The 21,497-nt window shown below is 45.8% G+C and overlaps 1 long non-coding RNA gene across 1 annotated transcript; it reads left to right on the plus strand.

Moving 5' to 3' along the window:
- Positions 1-338: 338 nt before the first annotated feature.
- LOC125945412 (uncharacterized) lies at positions 339-15,428 on the plus strand. Its single transcript, XR_007466882.1, has 3 exons — positions 339-525; positions 8,315-8,361; positions 15,392-15,428. It is a non-coding gene; the product is annotated as an uncharacterized LOC125945412 (long non-coding RNA).
- Positions 15,429-21,497: the final 6,069 nt, after the last annotated feature.

The raw sequence follows: 21,497 nt of genomic DNA on the forward strand, positions 1-21,497 counted from the left end.
CAATAACGTATTGCAAAGGGCGGACTGCGAAGCATACTTGTGCCAGTGCTTGTGAATGTCCACTACTGTCATGACACTGCCACGCTGAGTGAACGTCTGTGCAGGCCTTGACACATTGCCCTAAAACATTGTCAGGAAGATATCCAATTATCAAGAGCTAATGGATACAACTAGGTAAAATAAATTGACATGAGGAAGCAAGCAAAGGTTAAAGTGCACCTGTTGCACTAGAGCTCGGCAGATCGACGCTTGTGGACGGTGCTCTACGTGTCAGAATAAAACGACACGTTTTTTTTTCCTTCTTTGTCTATGTTCTACTTTAACACGTGCTCCAGCATCCCAGCGTGCGTTGCTGGCACGTACACGGCCGAGGTCAGAACGTACATTCAGTTATTGATCGCAGTTGGCCTTTGTATACCTAGAAACCAAACCCATTTTTGCTCAAGATAATGTTCAGAACAAACTCGAGATTTCTAGGCACATTACTTCTAGTATGCAGCTCATCGCTATTGAAGACGGCCACATGTAAGTAACCTTGCTCATATTGTTATACATTTTAAAAACAAATTATAGTACGTACCAACGAACATGTGGTCGCACAAAGGACTTCAGAGGCATTCATTTTATGACAGGTGGTATGCTGAACTGTCATCAAACAAACCTAACCTTTTTTTTAAAGGCAATATATACAGCTTGCGTAGTTTGCTTTACTTTTATACAAGTAAGCCAGAAATATGGATTGAAACGCATATTGAAAATTAAGGACTCGTTCGCACACCTACCACACCTCTTGATACCTCATGTTGCGCTGCACCCTAATGCGCTTTTCAAGGCTCCTCTAGCGCGTGAAGATGGCCTACATCCACACTGTCCATTATACTTTAATTCGTGTATTTGTGGTCCCGAGCGAAATAATGCTTATCGAGTTTATTGGACAGGAAAGCCCACATGTATATAAGGTAGACTACAGAATTTGCCCTTCGTTTTGTGATGTGACTACTTTTTGGCCGGTATAGCGAGTTATCATGTTGAAAAAAAATAGCAATAATAAAAAAAGATCTGCTTCACCGAACACGAGTGCAATGCAAGTCTACGTACCACAAAACATACCACGTGAAACATTGTCAATATAACAGCGAGCAAGGGTGTGCTTTTTGACGCTATTAGTGCTTTGGAAATAATGCGAAACAGTGCTTTTTTGTTTTTATTGTTCCTCTTCTAGCTAAATAACAAGCCCATTTTTTGTGAGAACTTTAGCAAACAGAAAACACCGGTTATCTTTATAAAAAGAGTGATGATTTCCTGTTGTATTAACGCAACACTGAGCACCTGAATCAAAATTGGATTTGTAATTGCAGTATACGCCGCTGTAGCAGAAACAATCAATTTCCTCTAAAATTTCAGTTACTCACTCTCACCTTTTTCTTAGGTAGACACATTGATTCATTATACACCGCCAATTCTACGCCATTCATGAGTAACGAGGAAAGAAAGACAGCACTCTCACCTTTTTCTTAGGTAGACACATTGATTCATTATACACCGCCAATTCTAAGCCATTCATGAGTAACGAGGAAAGAAAGACAGCACACCATAATCGGGCGCCGGCAACGTTACAAGTATTATTGCTAAACTTTTTGACAACGAACAGTAATATTGATCGAAATAGGCCTATAGGCTGCCGAGTGAAATTGCTGCAACAGTGCAAACGTGTGCGATATTCGACTAAATACTCGTAGGTCTATTGCTAAACAAATGAATTCTCATGAGAGTGGCCTGTAGGGCTTGTTTGTACATCGTTATACTACGAGAATGCCAGCAGAATTTGAAAAAAAAGGAAAAACTCGAAAGGCAGACATAGACAAAGCGGCAGGAAGGTGGTTGTTTTCAGTCCAGCCAGGTTCATGTTTCTTTGTCTATGTCTGCCTCTCGATATTTTCCTTTTTGAGCTTTTGCTGACATTCTCCTAGTATAAATGAATTCTCGTGAAGAGCCCGGTTTTACAGCATTGTCCTTTTTGGCGCCTATAATTCTGTTCATTGAGAATTTACTCTGACCACACGGCTTGTACCTGCACAACACTTGAAATAGTGCCGCGGCAGAACAGATAAAGAATTTTCCCTGATTCACTCAGTTTTGTCACGCATACAAAAGATGGACTCCACGATTGAACTCTCTAAAAGAACGTAAGGTGTGAAATCGTCAACAATCATGCTTGTCTAGAAAACACGAAAAGCCCCACTGAGCAACTGGAAAAATAGGTCAACATAGAAAAACGTCGTTACAACTACTCAGAGAAGTAAACCTGCTACGTGACTGCATATTGACAATATAGACAAAGCGCCCCCAGACATCCACCTTCATACTTCCTTCCACAAAAACACTTTGAACATATTGTTCAAATTTGGACAACAGCACAATTTGAAGTCGCTAGATATGAATACGTCTTTTATGTGCGATTGTGTTCAAAGTATGCTATCATGGTGTGCTATCTTGACGTGCAAAATTCTGTGAACTGCGTCTGAAAGAAACATGAATTCACGCTGTTACAAATCCCAGTCATAGGTATCTTCCCAGGGAATCTTATTTGTCCTAAGCGGAACACGTTCGTCATGTCACCGAGGCAAAAATATAGACGTGTAAATGATATACACGTAATCGAAATGAAACTTTTCCGACAGCCGAGCGATATTCCGCAGCATCTGTGGAGGTAGCGTCAAATGCGTTGGTTAATTAGCAGAGGTAGATAAAATCAACCAATTACGCGTGGCCGCTACCATACCTTACAAACGGGTTACATAGATGTGTGCTATAAAGCTGACAAGCTTACATTTCGCGCCAAAATTTGTAAACCTGTAGTTAAATGCCTCTAGATGCGCATTATGTCATAAAAACAATTCTCAACAGTGAAAATATTTAATTACCCCCGTTAGTCTGTACTCGGTGCACTTATTGGTAGTTCTGCTCTAGAAGGACAGATTGTGTGAGCATTCAGCATGTGACGCATGAACAAAACATTGTCAAGGAGCCACATTTTTTAACAGTCGACTTTTACTCACATTGTGTTCGTCCTATTGTTTGTTGCACTGAGTTGCCGATCGAGTTGATATCTGCTGCTTAGCAGTGACAAGATTAATGACAAGGACAGAAAACAGCGCAAAAGTGTGTACAATCGACCGCAAAAACTCCCCGCCACATTTCCTGTGCGTCAGCCGCCATTGAAAGCACCACTTGGCGTCAGATCTGTCCCCTCGTTGTTCGTTCAAGAGTCAAATTTCTTATTGTGCATGGGGCTTTTTACAGCTAAAGCTGTATATGGCTAGGCAAAACGAAAAACCGCTCGTCCCATGTTTCGCTCAACGTCTCCATTGGCTGCGCCGTCAGATACGTCGTTCACTACGTCGCAACCATGCGCCCGCGCCATTGGCAGCACCGTTAGTGACGTCGTTCTCTGTGTCGTACTTGCTCTTCCCGCAACGCCAGTTCCTCGGCTCGCCGTTGTCGCATACGTTTGATACCTGCTCTGCCCGCAACGCCGGGTCCTCGGCTCGCCGTTGTCGCATGCGTTCGATATCTCGAGTTAGCTCTACGTCATTGGTAGCAGCATCCGCCCGCCATTGGCGCTTGCGTTCCACTTCGCGATTTCAACGTGGACGTTTCGTCGCAGCCGAAGTCAAAGTGCCGCTCGAGAAACTCCCGCCGAAAGCGGGCGTTGGTCCCGGCGAATGCGTTCCCGCCATTGCCTCGTTGATGCTGATCTGCCCGCTACGCCACCTCTTCGGCTCACCCGTGTCGCATGAGTTCGATATCTCCAGTTAGCTCGGTGTCGTGGTTAGCAGCATCCACCCGCCATTGGCGCTTGCATTCCACTAGAAACAGAAATATGTAACCAATAATTGAGAAACGCTTCAATACACCGTCGGAACTAACCCACTGCTAAACACCGGGGCCGCACGTTTCAGCATCGCTGGTTAACCATCTCTACGGAGTGCTTGGGCGTAGTTTTTTTTCTCTATTTTTCTCTATCAAACGAAACGCGCTCTTCAGCAGCCGAGGCTATGCGCTTGTCTCTCGGAAGCTGGATAATTGCAATTGGTATTTGCCACCTGCCGCTGGTTTGTGTGGTTCGGATGAGAACGACCAAATGTCAAATCTTCCCATGGCACAGGAACAAACATTTACGGCCTAGCGCTGCCCGTAAACATTTCTTGTCGGCTGTAGATAGCTACAAAAGAGGCGCCGAAGGTGCGCAGTGTGAGGGTTCGCTCTAAAACTCTAAAATTCTAGGGTTTTACGTGCCAAAACTAGATCTGAGTATGAGGTACACCGCAGTGGTGCTAGTAACGAGCGTTTTTCTTTCTTGAGTTTTGCGTGCCAAAACCAGTTCTGATTAGGAGGCATGCCGTAGTGGAGGGCTCCGGATTAATTTCGACCACCTGTGGTTGTTTAACGTGCACTACAACGCAAGCACACCGGCGTTTTTGCATTTCGCCTCCATCGAAATGGCCGCCGCGGCCGGGATTCGATCCCGTGACCTCGTGCTCAGCAGCGAAACGCCTTAGCTGACTGAGCAACCGCGGCGGGTACGAGTGCATTTCACCCCAATCGAAATGTGACCGCTACGTCTGATTATGATCCATGGGGTATTATGGCCCAAGGGCCAGGAATGGCCAAAGAGTGCCACGCCACGGCTGGGACCGACGACGCTACATCGAACTCAGTATTGCCACGCCATCGCCAGTGGGCTACCTACCGCAGCTGGTTAGGCACTTCGCTTGTCTTCGATCAACTGTCTGGAATGCTTGGTCACGCTTGCCACCACAAGCATGGTCTTCGGAATGCCAGCGCAAATAATGCCAGAGCGTCGAGTCAGCGCCGTCGTACTATATCATCAAGGCCATTTTGTGGCAAATAATGGACACTCTGCAGGTGCTACTCTCTCGCATACATGCGCCAGTGACCCGAACAGCTGCGAAAATTACGCATGCTACACATCGTCTCCTGTCTATGCGGCAGAAACTTTGACCCGATCTCGTGAATATGCATATGCTGTGGAGCGTGCACGTACACGAGGCGCAGAAAAAATATTAGCAGTGGCTTAGCTCGGCTATGACAGGATATTCGTAGCGTGAGCTAAGTCGGCCACATCGTTCAGAACCGGTAGACCTGGTGGCATGGGTGGGTAACGATACCCATTGGTAACGCTAAAGAGTGGAGTCTTCTGCTTAACGAGGAAGTTCTTGCACGTTGTGCAAACCCGCGCCACGGTTTCACCCCACTCAGGCGGCACCGCTAAACCCAACGTTTCACGCATGGCACTACTTACCAGCGTCGAGTCTCCCATGTGCCACAGTCTTTCACACACGTCGCACACATATCCAAACGGATTGTTTACAAAGTCCGCCTCGAAGATCCGAGTCGCACTGGCGCTTTCGCTAAGTTTCACCTATAGTCAGGCAATCAGCGAGCCTTGACTTCATCGACGGCGTCTTGTTGCTGCTGCTGAGATGGTCGGGCACGTCGCTCAGCCTCCTGGCGACGCCGCTTTGCTAGACGTTCCTGCCTTTGCTCCGGTGTCTCCGCAGCACGTTTAGCCTTCTTCTGTTCGTTCATCCTACGCTCAACCGCTAATTGCCAGGCAACTACTTCGAGATCCGATGAGTTAAGCTTCTCCGCTCTTCTGCACCGCTGAGCATCAATTTCGCTCTCCTTCTCCATGGCTATACCCCACTGGCAAACGCCCAGTGCAAACGATCAAACGCCCAGTGCAAACGCCCAGCGCATATCGCCGGGAAAACGCCCCGCGCGGCAGCTGTGCGCCGTGTGGCGTAACTGCTCCTCGCGCATGCGCAGCATGGCTCTCCAGGAGCTACGCGAAACTCCTCAACGTCGGCCATTGTAGCTCACGCTACAAAATTATGTAAGGATCCATCTCACGATGACTGTCCACGGTAATGCGTTTCGCATTGCATCAACAGAGCTACACAACGTTCTCCCACTGCCGAGGCGAGTAATGCACGAGGCGTGTACTGGAGCGGCGCTCTTTCGCGCTTCGATGATGCTGGTGTTTATTGGCATCCCCTTTGAAACAGGGTGGGGACAGTAGTCCCCTAGCCTGCTTAGCTTAATGAAATTTTACTGCATCTATCGCTATATAGCCTGTTGTCTATTTGATCTCACTCTTAATACTCGTATTTAAAACCTGGATCACTATGCTGTACTATTACGTACACTTGCAATGACTACGGTTCTATCAGTCTTTTCCTTGCTTTTCTTACACCAATGCTCATTTCATCTCTTACGCATCTCCACTGCTGACCAAATTAGCCTTCCATCTTTCAATCTCAACGCATCTGGAATGCGGATACTCCCTACGTGTCCCGCTGGGTCTATATCTTGGCATTCCATTACAATGAGCCGAGTCGGCGTGTGTGCGTGTGTTCTCGCGTGCTCTTGGGCATGAGTGCGCTCACAGATTGAAGCTTTCTCATTCGTTTGACCTGCTTTTTACAGCTTATCTAGCGTTGCGTAAATATTGAGATATGTATAGAAGTAAATACAGAAAACGTAGCGCGCGGTGTTCATGACTCTTCCGGCGAAGCAGTTAGCTGATATCTTCTGTAAACACGCACACGCTACCATGTTGCGCGAAGCCTAGTTTCATAGCACGTTTACAGGTATTACAAGCCATTCCGATATCACCGTCTGTCATGGCATGATCATGGCTACAGCAAAAAAACATGGTGTTCTCCTCAGCCTTGAAAATTGGCGCCACCGTATTGTTACGGTGTAATTGACATGATCTGAGTGGCGTCGTCACAAAGGACAACTAATTAAAAAGGCGCGTATAAGAGAAATTGGTATGGCCAAAACTGGTAATTTCTTTTGCCCAAAGGCAAGTTTTAAGCAAAATGGTAGCTTGCCAAAATTTGGAGATCAGGCACCAATACAGCAGGAAGAGTTCTGTACACCTGGCACTCATATTTCAGCTACACTGAGCATAGCATAATCATTTACTCTACAATTTTAGCTTTTCTGTGCCCCCGGCTATTTAATGGGCTTCGATATCAATCAGCAAAAAATTCGGAGACTTCGTCTCTTACCTGTTGTGTGGTTAACTTGTTAGGCAGAGGCGTTTGTATCGTTGCGTAGAAAGCTTTAATTTTGATTTCAGTGATATTCTTGTCTTCTACCAGGATTTCCCTGTCTGCTGTCTGCATAAGGAAACCACACAAATATACACTATATTACAAGTCTTTAGTGTCGTCTTTACCTGCTGGTTCATTCAAGATGGGATAATTCTCGTTAGTCCGTGCTGAAACACAACCTTATTGAACAATTTTGTATGTGGCCGAAATGGACTCTATGTAACTCCAACATGCCCGCATTGCTTTGAGGTAAAACGAAACTATCGCCCCAAGTCATTCTCCCCCATTCCGACGGTAGTGGGCACTTGACATCTAGCTCTTGGTCTATACTACCTTCCTTCCTTTGTCTACTGAGAAACTGGTGATATTACACGAAAAGAAATGTCGAAATTATACAATAACTTATGCTTTCTCTGAAACGTGACTCAAGGCTGACTACAGCATAATAGTCCACTTGTTGTCGTACATTCCATGGAATTTAAAAAGATATATTATATCCTAATCCTTCCTTGCTTCATTCCAACTTTATTGCAGACATCTTAAGTGGTAGTCATCCTTCCACTACTGCAAATATCCGATTGTTTCAATATTCAAGTAATATTCATTGATGAGACGAGACTGATTGGCTACAATGTTAGAAGAGATCGACAGTGGTTGTGCTTGTGTAATAGCAAAATATGATTCAAATGCGCGAATGAAGGTAATAGCGGCTAGTGTTACCGAGTTTCTATACAAGGCTGGCCGAGAAAGGTGACATGCGGATGGTTAACGTGAAACTTTGTAAGTTCTAAAGCTGGTGCAGCGAATACTGAATAATACTGAGTGTAGCTGCAATATTGAGTCAATCAGACAACAGCCTGCGATTGGACAATAAACGTAGCAGCGCAATTGCAGGGAGGTAATTTCAGGTGCTGCTAAACGTCGAAAGCAGTACTTATAGCGATAGCTGAAACTTATGTTAAAGTCTCATTTCATTGGTTGCTAGCAATTCATCTTATTCAACAAGAATACAATGGCGGAGTTGCTTTTTCAGTGCTGAAGTATGCTCCCTTTATTCTTAAATACTTTCTAACTCCCTCTACCTTTGTGGATATCATATGTATTCGTTTCTGGTGTGCCCTTGTGCTTCTACCTTGCTCCTAAAATATATATTTCTTCTGTTTTAGCGTCGTGCTCAAGCGAAAGCCTTCCGAACTTCATGGACTTTGACAAAGTGAGTCTTTTTTTTCTGTGTATAGGCACATTGTAGTGACGGTTAAGGACGAGACGGTAGCGAAAACTGAGCATCACGTAACTAACTCCATGTTGAACGAACCTGGGCCCAGGGAAAACAAATGACACCCAAGCATTACGATGGTGGAGAGCACATCTTCGGTTCAGAAGTGTACACCGTTCATAGACGACTCATTGAACCTTCTAGCGTGATGCTGGCGCTCGCATACCTTCTAGAATGTACTCCACCACTCTCGTTGCGCACGATTCCTGATACACAAGTCTGGGCGACAACATAAACGACAGTAGAACCAGCGATAGCCCTCTAGAAATTTCTGATACAGCAAGGGGCGTCTTGCGCGGGGCGAAAACTTTTAGCGTTTGTTACGCGGAGATACGCGATTACAAGGAAAGTACCCGTGGTCATATATTCTTGGCTATCCCCTGCATATTTTGATTGAGTGGTAGTATTCTACTGCCAAATAATTTAGAGACAGTCTGTGAACGGAAGGCTCATTTTTCGCATATATGTAACGCCTGGCAAAGTCTCCATTGCAATTTTCGGTGAATTCCATGCTTGCATCATATTTTCAGAAATTCATGTTGGATCATTTGATCATTCATCCTCAGCGACTCGCATCCATGGCCAGTAATGCATGCAGAGAGCACGTGCACTGAAATACAGGCGTCCAAGCGACAAACTTTATCCGGCGTCAAAAAAGTTGATGCCAGCCGCCGATCCGGCCTTGCCATATATTTTCGTGGGGCGAACGGCGCCGGTATATACGTAGATGCGTCGAACGCGCGGCGACGAACCTGAGTCAAATCGCGTGAAGAATCGCTCCTAGCATTAGGCTTTGGATTCCGGTCCGTCTGTTTGTAACAGAGGACAAGTTTCAGGACGACACGTGCATAAGTTCATAAAATCGCCCAATGACGCGCACCGTATGGCGATAATTATCGGGTTTCCAAGAAAGTGTGGCATCATTTTGCAGAGGTTAAAATATATTTGAATGTAGTGCCATACATAAAAAAAGCGCAGAACTCATGTCATAATGACAATCGACGGTAATGCGAATCACGGGCTTCTCCAGAATTTCGATATCGGGGAGGGGGTGTTACCAAAACGCTAGGTGTGGATACGCAGTTATTGGTTATATCATTTTTTTAGCGAAACGCGAGGGAGGAAGGGGGAGTAATTGATTCAAGGGGCAAGTGGTCGTTTTACCACGTTGTTTTATTTAATTAAGGCTGAATGCCTGTATTTTTTCAACAAATGGGCACGGAAAAGCTGATAATTAGCAGAACTGCACTAATTAACCTTTTAAGCAAGCATATTGAACCACATGTTACAAGGGAGTGTGTTCTTGTTGGTGCAGTGTCGAGCTGCCGTTGTTGCGCAAAAAATACAACGAATGGAGACAGGCCGGCGTGAATCTAACACTGTATAGAGGCCAAAATGTGTGCCTCGTTTTTCGCCATTAAAAGTTCAATACAATATTTAAACACCGATGGCATTTTGTCATCACGCTTGAAAATTGCAAGAACATTAGGGACAGTGTTCAGACTTTTCATTTGATTGCACAAAGTTTCTTTTCTATGCAGAACAATGTGAAGCAAGTTCCTATTCTACAAATCTTGACAGGAAAGAGTGCAGATGTTTTGAAAACTAAGTACAATATCATTTTACACGAGAAAAAAAAACACTCTGCACAGTAGACACGGAGTAGCCACATTTCTTGAACAAAACAACCTAAATATAACAACTAAGAATAGAAAGTGTATATGCGCATCATGTCCGGTACAATCCAGTACATACAATATCCAATGAAGCTACTAGGCCAACCGTGTCTCCCAAATTTCCTAAATAATAATAATAATAATAATAATAATAATAATAATAATAAAACTAGGACTACGCAAACTATACAGTTTCACCGTGTCACCTCGCACCTTTCTCAATACCCGACGCGGTTTCTTGGCCCACATCATGTAGGCTTGGTCCACAAACTGCAAATATTCCTCATTTTCTTTGTCTGTGGCGTTCCTAATGTTGCGGACACTTAGAGCTTCGATAGAAAGTTTCATCAGCGCGTGGACATGGGCCGGCGTCATGCGACATCTATCTAGATCTAGTTGTGTTGATAGCGACGAATGGAGGCAGCTCCAGTGCGACGGAGCGTGTACTGCCGAGCATAGGTATAGCCGTGACGACAGTGAAATGCCTCTAGATGTCCATTAACCATGACTATAGCGCGGCGCATAACTCAGAGCGACGGCATTTGGAGAGACGAAAACCCACCAACGTGTCTTGCGTTTACCGCGACGTCAAACTTTCTCTGCTCCCTGCAGGTCTCTGTGTAGCATTGTCGCCCGCGCATTGAACATCAAAACTGGCCGTCGAAATTAGGGCGACGTAGGGTCCACCTCCGCAAAGAGTAAAGGTTTCTTTAAGCGATTACCACAGTGCATCGTATCAGCGTAATTTTTTCTATAATTTTTTTTCTCTCTCTCAGAGGGAGGGGGGGAGGGGTGATTAGGTCTGGAGGTGGAGGAATAAACTTTATTTTAGTACAGCAGATTTGTGAGACCTAGGCCTCTCTACCTAGAAGACGGCCTCGAGCCTGTTGGGCTCTGGCGGCATCTTCGGCCTGCTGAATTGCCTTAAGTTTGTCTTCCGGTGCAGAGCTGAGCAGCGCGTTCTCCCACTGCTCTCTGGTCGTGTGTGTTTTATTCTGTGTGGGTGTCCCAGGACAAACCCAAACCATACGTTGTAAGTCCGCCATTTCTTGACCGAATCTGCTACAATCGGTGGAAAGTTTTGGATAGTAACGGTGGTAGGCCACCTCCTAGGAGGGCGTTAGGGGATGTTGGGGAGTGTGTATAAATCCATGAAACGAATATCAATCGAGCAATGTAGCGACAGACCATATCCGCATGACGGACGACAGACCACTTCGCATGACGGCGACTGTATGACGACGACCACCAGTGATGACGATGGCATGAAAACGGCATGAGGACAATGGGATGACGACGCGTGCGTGGTGACAGTGGCGTGAATATTACTGTATCACGAAACCCTTTATGATGACGATGTCATGACGACGACCGCATAACGAGAGTCGGATGACGAAGCTGGAGTGTCGATGATGGCACGTCCGCGACAACATTTCGACGACTGTCTCAGAATGAAGGAATCGTATCGAGAATGTGATGATGATGGCATGACAAGGGTGGCGTACTCGCGATTGAATAACGACATCATGATTACAATACAACGTCGAAGAAGGACTAACGTCCATGGAACGAATAAGGTGGTATGACGAAAGAACACTGCTTGCCTGAGCGCTATAGCGATGCCTTCGTTGTTCAATCGTCGTCATTTCAGCTTCGTGATCTGACTCTCGGCAACTTGCCGTCGTCACGCCTTCTACTCCGACCAAGTGCTCCAAGTTGTCTAATAGTATGTATTCGTGGTCGTGATGCCTTCGTGGTCGTTGCATCGTCGTCGTTTTGCCTCTGTCATGGGACTCTCGCCATGCCGTCGTCATCACGCCATCGTCACCACACAGTCGTCTTCATGCCGTCATATCGTTTCACTGTCGTATTATCAATGACCTTAGTTCCTATAGACGTCTCAAAATTTGCTATCGCAGTCAATGCTTCGCCTTTCGGGCGAAACTGCGACTTTTACAGCGAAAGCTTTATATGGCTAGGCGAAACGAAAAACTGTTAGTCGCATGTTTTGCTAAACGTCTCCATTGGCTGCGCCGTCAGTTACAGTCGTTCTCTACGTCACACCCAAGCGCGCGCGCCATTGGCAGCACCGTTAGTGAACTCGTTCTCTGCGTCGTACCCAAGTGCGCGCGCCTGCTCTGCCCGCATCGCCGCCTCTTAGGCTCGCCGTTGTCGCATGCGTTCGATATATCGAGTTAGCTCGGCATCTTGGTTAGGCAGCATCCGCCTGCCATTGGCGCTTGCGTTCCACTTCACGATTTCAGCGTGGACGTTTCGTCGCAGCCGAAGCCAAAGTGCCGCTCCAGAAACTCCCGCCGAAAGCGGGCGTTGGCCCCGGAGAACGTGTTCCCGCCATTGCCACGTTGACGCTGCTCTGCCCGCAACGCCGCCTCCTCGGCTCACCGCTGTCGCATGCGTTCGATATCTCGAGTTAGCTCGGTGTCGTGGTTAGCAGCATCCACCCGCCATTGGCGCTTGCGTTCCACTAGGAACACAAACATGTGACGAATAATTGAGAAACGCTTCAATAGAGCGTCTGGATTAACCCACTGCTAAACACCGGGGCCGCACGTTTCAGCTTCGCTGGTTAACCATCTGTACGGAGTGCTTGGGCGGTGATTTTTTATTTATTACAGTGGTACAGTTTCCCTCTATCGTGATGTTGATGACCTTAACGTCTTTGACACATACCTACTCATGGGGATCGCCCAAGAGTCAGGTAGATATTATATGTGTGCTAAGTGAATGTGGAATGCGTGAGTTTGAGTCCCACCTGATCGTCTCCTATTTTATTGAGCAGTAAAAGCATTACAAAATTTGTCATTTTTATTCGGAAAAGTCACCGATGATTACGATACTCCCTAATGCGAAATTTGAGCGAAGCGCTATGCGTGTTTTCAGTTCGGGATATATTGGCTGGCGCGGACAATCTGTCTCGTGCGGCACGTTGCAAACAGAGCGAAGTGTGGCGCGAATGCCTCGCTAAACGGGAGATCGCGAGACGCAGCGCAAAGCTGACGCGTGGGCGCTATTCACAGTGGCGGCCGCAGGCAACCTCCGCTCATATGCAGCGCTTTATTTTCATACAGACGACCCCTGCAACTCTGGCGCCATCTCGTAGCCATCGTCGCCGCAAAGCCCACAGGCGCAGCACTATGCTTTTCTTCTCACGATTTCGCCATACCCGGCTCCTCCGCTTTCGGCCTCATTTTACCGATGCACTATCCTCCTTCCCTTTCTTCCTCGCGGTCTTTTCGCCGTCGCCCTCTTTCATCCCCTGCTGCGCTCCGCGTTCGCTCTTTCATCTTTCGCGTTGCTCGTTGGCTCGGTTACGCCGATACTGGCCGCAGGAATGGCACTTGAGAGTTGCGCTCTATTATTTGCGGGAAGCGGCAATGCTAACCGGCTGGTAGCTATTGTTTTGTTTATTCAGCTATCGGCTCGTAGCCAATGATCGCAATGAAAAGAATACATACAATATTAAACACATTAGCCACTGAAGGGTGGATGGAACGACCACAATGGCATCACAACACTATTGTGACAACGGTATCATTACGACCGTATGACGACGACGACGAGGACAGGACAATGACGTTATGACGAGAATCAAATGACAAAGCCGGAAGAATGACGATGCCACGACCGCGACGGTATTATGACCACAAACCTAGCCGCTAAAGCTACTAGACAGCTTGGGCCACTAGGTCGGCGTAGGAGTGACAACGACGGCATCACGATATTCGGATCACGAAGTTGGAATGACGACTATGGAAGGATCACGACAGCATCACGAGCCCTCACCTACCTATATATCCTGGCTCCTAAAGCACTTGGGCTACTTGGTCGGCATAAGATTCTAGATAGATAGATGCATTGATAGATACATAAGCAGATGGATAGGCTCAAAACCTGACGTAGGCAAAGAATGCTAATCGCATCAATAAGTAATACCAAATACATATTTGCGCAACCTCCCTGAACGCCTATTTTCCAAGATACGCGCAGCATTACATGGTGGCAGGCGTGGTGCGGAATGTGTTATGCGTGATAATTATGGCTGTGGGGGTTATGCTGATGTAGTATGTGTTATTTATTTTTATATGCACGAGGGATACGAGCTGAGAGACACACCTATTTACATTGTAGAACATATAGACTCCACACCACGCCGACCGCCATATAGTGAGCGCTACGCATATCTTCGACAGTTCCCTTTCAGGGACGTTCGGCTTAATTTGTTTGCTCGATGCCCAGCGCGGCATAACCAACGCGTTAATGCCGTCATAGGCAATTGAAGGGAGGGCGGTTGTGCGTGCATGCGTAATAATTGCCGAGTGGCGCATCCTCATGTTTTGGGCCCCTTTCAGTCATTTTCTATCCTCATTTTTCGGATGTTTACCAGGGCATTCCTGCGACTTGCTACCCCCCATTTCTGGCCTGTGTTTAACGCCTCCTTTCTATCAATGGCGTGTATGGGAAACAGTGACAACAGGCAGACTCGATGAATCTTTTGCGCCGGCCTACCTAGTTTTATCGCGGACAATGGGTCGTTGGTCACTGCGCTCAGTGCGGCATCTATTAACCACGCACAGAATGGGCTTCAACTGCGCATTCTCTTGTGTACTTGGGAAAGGGGTTTTCTGGCTTCACATGTAATTTTACGACCCGCGAGCTATATAACGTTACGCATTAAAGTTGTGATTTCTCGAGTGCATACATAATAAGTGGCTGTCACGCTCTCTGGTCTCCCATATCCGAGATGCGGCGAACGCGCGGTGGCGTGCGCCTCTTTTTTCTGCCATGCAGGCAACAGACAGAACATTTCGCCTCGTGCGGCCGCCTCAGTTCCTGACACGCGAAGTTCGTCATAAGAGTTTGCTGCATTTACCCGAGGCTTAAGTCTTTGTGGGTAACCTATTTTATCACTACTTTAGCGCTCTGCCAATTCTGAAGCACTTAAACTGCAAGACAAGTCAAGAAATATTGCTTCACGAAGCACGCGCGCTTACAGCCAAACTGTTAGTTCATTGCAGTCAACCCTTGACTTTGCTTTTCTACCACAATGTTTTGAGGATACAACTTCAATGGCCAGAAATAACCAGTTGCAGAAGACATCTCTTTTGATGTATTGAGCAGAAACATTGAACACATTAGGGCTATACTGCAGACCATAGTTAATACTAATCTCAATACCCAACTTGTACCAAGTGGCTTGAAAATAGGCAGGTGCGCTTCCTTTACATAAGTGAGAAAGTGCTGATGTGTTTTCGTTTTCTCTCTGTTTCCAGTGTTTTGTCATTCCAGAGGACCTCTGCACAAATCCTGTGAGTATGAGATAGTGTGCCGGCTAGCTCTTCGCGTTCACTTGAACACGCACCCTCACGCCTCTCAATGCGAGCTCTAAGTTCCTCTACCCTGACTATAATCACTGTGGTTTCTGCAACTGACATAGTAATGTTACTGTTCGTATCTAAAATTTTGAGCTCTGAACTTATCCTCTGCCTCGCAAATTGCGCTTCGCTTTTTCTGGTTAAAATATCCGAATTGACGCCTCACTATTTGTTGAGTGAGATATAGAACGAGAAGAAAAGCAGATATTTCTTTATTGTTGCACCTTGATTACTGCCCTACACTGGAGAAGGAGGGAGCGCGATGAAGATTAAAAAACTAACAATGGAACAATCGACACACACACGCGCGCGCGCGCACACACACATACGAATCCTGTGAGTGTGCGTGTACACACATACACATGTCCTGTGAGTGTGAGTGTACACAAATACGAATCTTGTGTATGTGTGTGCGTGCGCGCGCGCGCACGCACGCACACACACACACACACACACACACACACACATTTCATTATCTTTACTGTGGACGCTTTGGCGTGCAATCGCCTCGGAGCAACGCACAAATTCTGTCTTTTGTTAATAAAACAAGCAGTGTAAGTACGGAGGCATTATTTGATCTCATCGCAAGCAAAAAATTGTGCGGATCAGTCGCACAGTTGGAATGGATGTAAGCGAAGCTTCCTGTGCTGCTTCCTTTGATTGACGAAAATTGGCGGTGATGTTGACGGCGAATGTTTAATATCGTCAACGCTTCGTACAATACGAGAGTGGTGAGTTGATGTTAAGCGTTACCATGCGTTCCCAACACTCAGGGAGACGTGCTTGATTGATGCCTTGTTGCGCGCTATTGTTCATAACTTCTGAGAGAGTTGAGCATTGTCATCGTGGGCCTCACGTGGCACATCGCAGCGTGGCTTAAATGTTAAACCTTATTTGAATTATGCGGCTGTACGTGCCAAAACCACAATCGGATTAGGAGGCACGCCATAGTGGCGGACTCCGGATTAATATTGACACCCTGGTGTTCCTTAACATGCACCTACATCTAAGTGCACGAGCATTTCTTATTCCGCCCCCGTCGAAATGCACCTGCCGCAGTCGGGACCGAACCCGTGACCTCGAGCAATGCCATATCCGCAAAGCTACCGAGGCGGGCACAGAAGTGTTCATTCGACGTCCAACCGCTTACGTAGTGTCGCCTAAACCTACGGCGAATACTTTCAGAAATGGCAGAAAGGTACCGTACCGTGCCTTTAGTTTGCGCGCAACCGCTGTCTTATCTTTAGTAGTCCAGTTTCGTTATCTTGTCACGTCGCCTTTGCCCTGACCCGCCTTTCTCCCCTGTATGGAAACTGCGAACGATGAGTGGCAAGGCTGTTATTGGCGAGAGCGCCGGTTTTACCCATTCTCTGCATCTTCTCCCTGCCCCCTCTCTACCATTATTGCGCGTTAATAGAAGGGCAATCGCTGTAGTCTCTGCAATGCATCTGCGGGGGGTCACGGATAATTACAACTGTCAAAAGGCTAACGTGCCGACGCCCAGGGAGCTCCAGAGGGCATTGTGTATGTCCGACGCGTTGGAAAGGTCCAAACGAGTTTTTCACGTCGAATTTACTCTCTGCCACACTCCTTTCATGAATATACAGGCTCTGATCCGCCCCCGACGCGGCATGCAAGGCAGCAGCAGCAGGCGGTGGAAAAGTCAATGAAGAGGCCATGAAAGTTTCGGTTTAACAACAATGCTCTGCGCACTGTCAATAATGCCAGCATGATAATAGTATGCGTTTGTAAGAGCGAAACACACCCTCAAAAAATGTCTTGATTTTACGGCGTATCAAGTAGAACGTGTTACAAAGACACAATAAAGGATCGATGGAGTGAATTTTGAGAGCTGACACATTCCGCAAGCAGGCGGAGCTGCTGATCTGCGTAAGGCCCTCGCAAGAGCGCCTGCACTCGTTTCTCACTGGTTGGTAAGCGGAGTGCGCTGTTTATGGGCACTTTCGATGCAGATGATGCCGCAATGCCCTAGGGGCACTTTCTGTACAGATGATGCCGCTGTGGTCCAGTAGCAAATGACGTTGCAGGCTCGAATACAACTAGTCGTAATGTTTGTCAAGCAAGGATGATTGTGGTGCATGTATATAAAACTATGGCCTGCCGGTTAAAGGGCTCTTGATGAATGTAACCAGCGGCGCCTATAAGAGCCACTAGTACTTATACAATCCACGTTTGTAGTGTGGAAGAAGCTAAGCTGATAACAGCTCCTCCGACCGAGTCGGAGGAGCTGTTTGCAGTAGCAAAAATATCGGTGCATACCAGCAAACAGACTACGATCGATATAGGCGTAACAAAGTGTCTTGATTCAGAGCTATTGAAGTATGTTCATATTAGGCACAGGCATAGCCTGCCAAACGCGACAGCCCAAATTCTAGTATCTCTCCAGGTTACCATGTTGAATAGCGTGTAAATGGAGTTAATAAAATCCGAAGGGCAAAAATGGTGATGGTCGGCATAAACCAAGCTTACATAAGAGTGCCTCTAGAAGTTATCGGTCATGTTTCATTAAAACTCTTAGCAATTTAAATGATTGCCACCTGAGGAAACCAAATCAATAAAATTCTCTTCTTTTCTAAACACCAACGACAACAACGATCTTGCGTTAACTTTGGAACCAATGCTGCATGCAGCGATGGATATGCTCTCGGCAGCAGAATAAAGTGCTTCGACAGTCTTTGCTGATTGGAAAAACTTGAGTTGTCCTAAATAAATGTTGCTATGAAAAATCTTGACGGAGCGATAAAAATCACCTATAGGACAGTCTTTGGCCCCTCTACTGTGGAAAGATGAGTTGCAACTTTGATTAGGTAGCCTCTTAGTTCACATTGCATATTGTGCACATTTATGGAAACATGAAAGTAGCAGGTTGGCTATGAACGCGCCAACGCAGCACTTGCGGCTTGATCAGTAATATTATGAATACTGCTTCCAAATGAACGGAAATATAAACAACCACAGACTGTCCACATAACTGAACAGGGATCACCACATAAAAGCGCGAAATACAAAGATACCAATAGAAGAGCGTTTTGCCAACAGCTCTTGTCTTTCATGAAAATATTTTATGCGTCCATCCACCGTAAAATAGGGGATAACCAGTTTCCGAAATTTCACTTGACCATTATTATACTATCATAGGCTTACGTTTATATCTGCGAACCATAAAATGAGACTTCTCTAGGGCTGAAACGTGCCCCCTCCCAGCTGTACACATGTCGGACAAATATAGCGCTGTACACCTTATATTATTACAGCTTCAATTCTAAAGCAAACAGCTGTGGTGTTTGCTTGATCCCTTGAAAAGGTTTCAAAATTTGATCACGAGGAAGTGTCCTTTTGCGACAGCCGTAGGCTGTGTACTTGTCTAGCATTGAAAGTGAAACACAAGGAAAGCTTATATAAAACACAGGCTTCATGCAGCATGCTATATTTACTCACACAATAAGCTCATTCGCATAATGAACGCATCTTCAACTTTGCGCTTCAGATTATGATAAGCGCACCCATAACTTTGGTCCCACGGATTCCCGTTAACCGTCAGCCATGTTGCACTTTTCCGTTTCACTCGCTCTGGCTGATGTTAGTGCATAACGTGACTGTATGTACAATCCATGGCCACATACAGTAACTCTAATAGCACGTGCTACCAAGGGCCATTTGTAGCCGGAAGATTCCATGCTCTCCGATTCCTTACCAGTCCGACAGCCAATCAAAACGACGCGTAGTACGGTTGAGAAGTTACCAGCGTGAGAAGGGCTGATCAGTGCGTTAGCACTAATTCAAAAGCAAATCTTCCTTTGCCTGCCACTCTGCAATTTGGCGAGTCATAATTGTCATTGAAGTGGTGGTCGTCGGCCGTCTGGCCGAGTAGGAAACCCTCGCTATTTTTGATACCATTACTTCCTCGACGATGCAGGTCACTTGGCACCAGACACGTTGCCGTGCTTGGGCGACACAATTTTTGCCGCTGTGAGAAGCTCCCTATTTTTTTACTGTGTCAGGGTTATGGGCCATTCGAAAGATGCGGTGATGAGTCATGCTCAATCTTCGACCAGAGTTCTGTTACTAACCATAAAACGCTGTCACTGTTTACAAATAGTTCACATGTGTATTTAGTGAGGAGCTATGTCATCGAACGCATTTTACTCATTCTGTCTTAAATGTTTCCTCTTTCGAAAAAGTTGGCGTCAACGTAACCAACATAAATACCCCAACCGCATACACACACATTGCTCCACATTATTTGAAAAATTGAGTCTAATACGCGAATAAATGCGGAACATTGCAATTTACTACACATACGTTTGGACAAGCGCTAGAGCATCACAACGAAAAGCTGAAATTGACCGATAGTTAGAATAGATTCATCGCGGTGTCTTAGGCTCCCAGCATATTACAAAAAGGAAAAGGGCGGAAAACGGGTCTTCTGCTTGGTGCTTAGGCAGCATGATTTAAAAGCAGAGTAAAACAGTTGAGTTTGCAGTAGTGAAGAAACCAAAGTGATGCTAACTCCGGCCCTAATTCACATCTGCAACTCGTAGGAATTCCACAAGCGTTAAAAAAGAAGTGGATGTTCCCTGAGGTTTTCGAAGAAGTGTGCATGTAGCAGATCTTTCAATTGCCATGACATCAGCTGAGATCATTTTGTTACCGAGTATCGTGGACCACTAATAGCGTATGGCGAATGGTAGATTGTGTATCTTGTATTGCATTTCAGGTTCGTACATAAAGTTTAGATGCATAGATGTCAGTAAGAGTGAGAGAATGTGCTAGTAACGCTTAGTTCGGCCAGTCTTTATTTCTCGGGTGTTTGCTACTTCATTTCCACCGCAAAATTACTACGCATTTAAATACCATGTAAAATGATGTTTCTTTAGTGTTCCAAGGGTTAGCTGAGGTTAGGTTCACAAGCACACACCTGCGTGTGTGTTTTGCAAAGAATGTTTCTTTAAAACGGGTGACACAATTCCCATTACTTCAGTTTCGCAGCAAGCAAGTAAAATAATAAAAATATTCATTAGGTATTTTTCATGAGAAGTGCTATGAAAACTTTTGAGGAAGAAAGCTCTGACCGGAAACGTCATTTTTTATTCACAGTCATCTGCATGCAATATACGATACGATAGCAGTTGAAGGTATGACTTGTCACTCACTTGGCATTTTGTCGTCTGCGGCTGCTCCTGAGGCAAGCCCATAACGATCACATGCGAACTGATTGATAAGTGCTTGTGCTGTAATATTTTTTTCTAGTATTACAAACACATATTTGCGACCCGAAAATATGTAAATATCTCCTCACTTGCCCACAGGACATGCTGATGCCGTTCACTGAAAGCCTCATTAGTGTGAGTACTTTGTTTTTTTTTCCCTTGTTATTTTGAACATCCTTTCGCAAACTTGACACCACTCACACAAGAGAAATTTACTGTCGTCTCAGTTCGGGGTTGTTCTTTGTACATTTCAGAAAAGGGAACAACGGATGTTATCACGATCTTCACGACCTCCTTTTAAGGGCGTGGAGTACGAACTCTTTGTCTTTCAAGCTTCAGCTTGCGCATAAAATTTAAAAAGAGACATCCCTGAAGTTACCAGCTTCATTCGATCATTTGGCGTTGTTGTAGTGCTAATGAGACAATTTATTGACCTGCTTGAGCTGTCGTTAAATATAGATCAACCGTCTGTCTATTTGGGTTGTAAACACGATGACAATATTTATCGAGAATTGTGAGATCACTCTGTCATGCCACACTAAATTGTCAGGCGTTGTCATGAAATACAATCCCCGAAGAAAGCTGCTTAAAAATTTTTATTTCTCTGTCATGAAGACATTTAGAATGCATTGCTATAAGGACTATAAAAAAGACAGATGGCCCACCCTCTTTTCACGCCTAAAAGCGTTGCCTCTGGTCTATAACGCTCCTGAGATATTATGAGCTGTGTCTTACATGCTAAGCGTCCAGAAAACTCCGGAAACCCCTTCCAA

Source organism: Dermacentor silvarum, chromosome 5, assembly GCF_013339745.2.
Source record: "Dermacentor silvarum isolate Dsil-2018 chromosome 5, BIME_Dsil_1.4, whole genome shotgun sequence".
Taxonomy (NCBI): Eukaryota; Metazoa; Arthropoda; class Arachnida; order Ixodida; family Ixodidae; genus Dermacentor; species Dermacentor silvarum.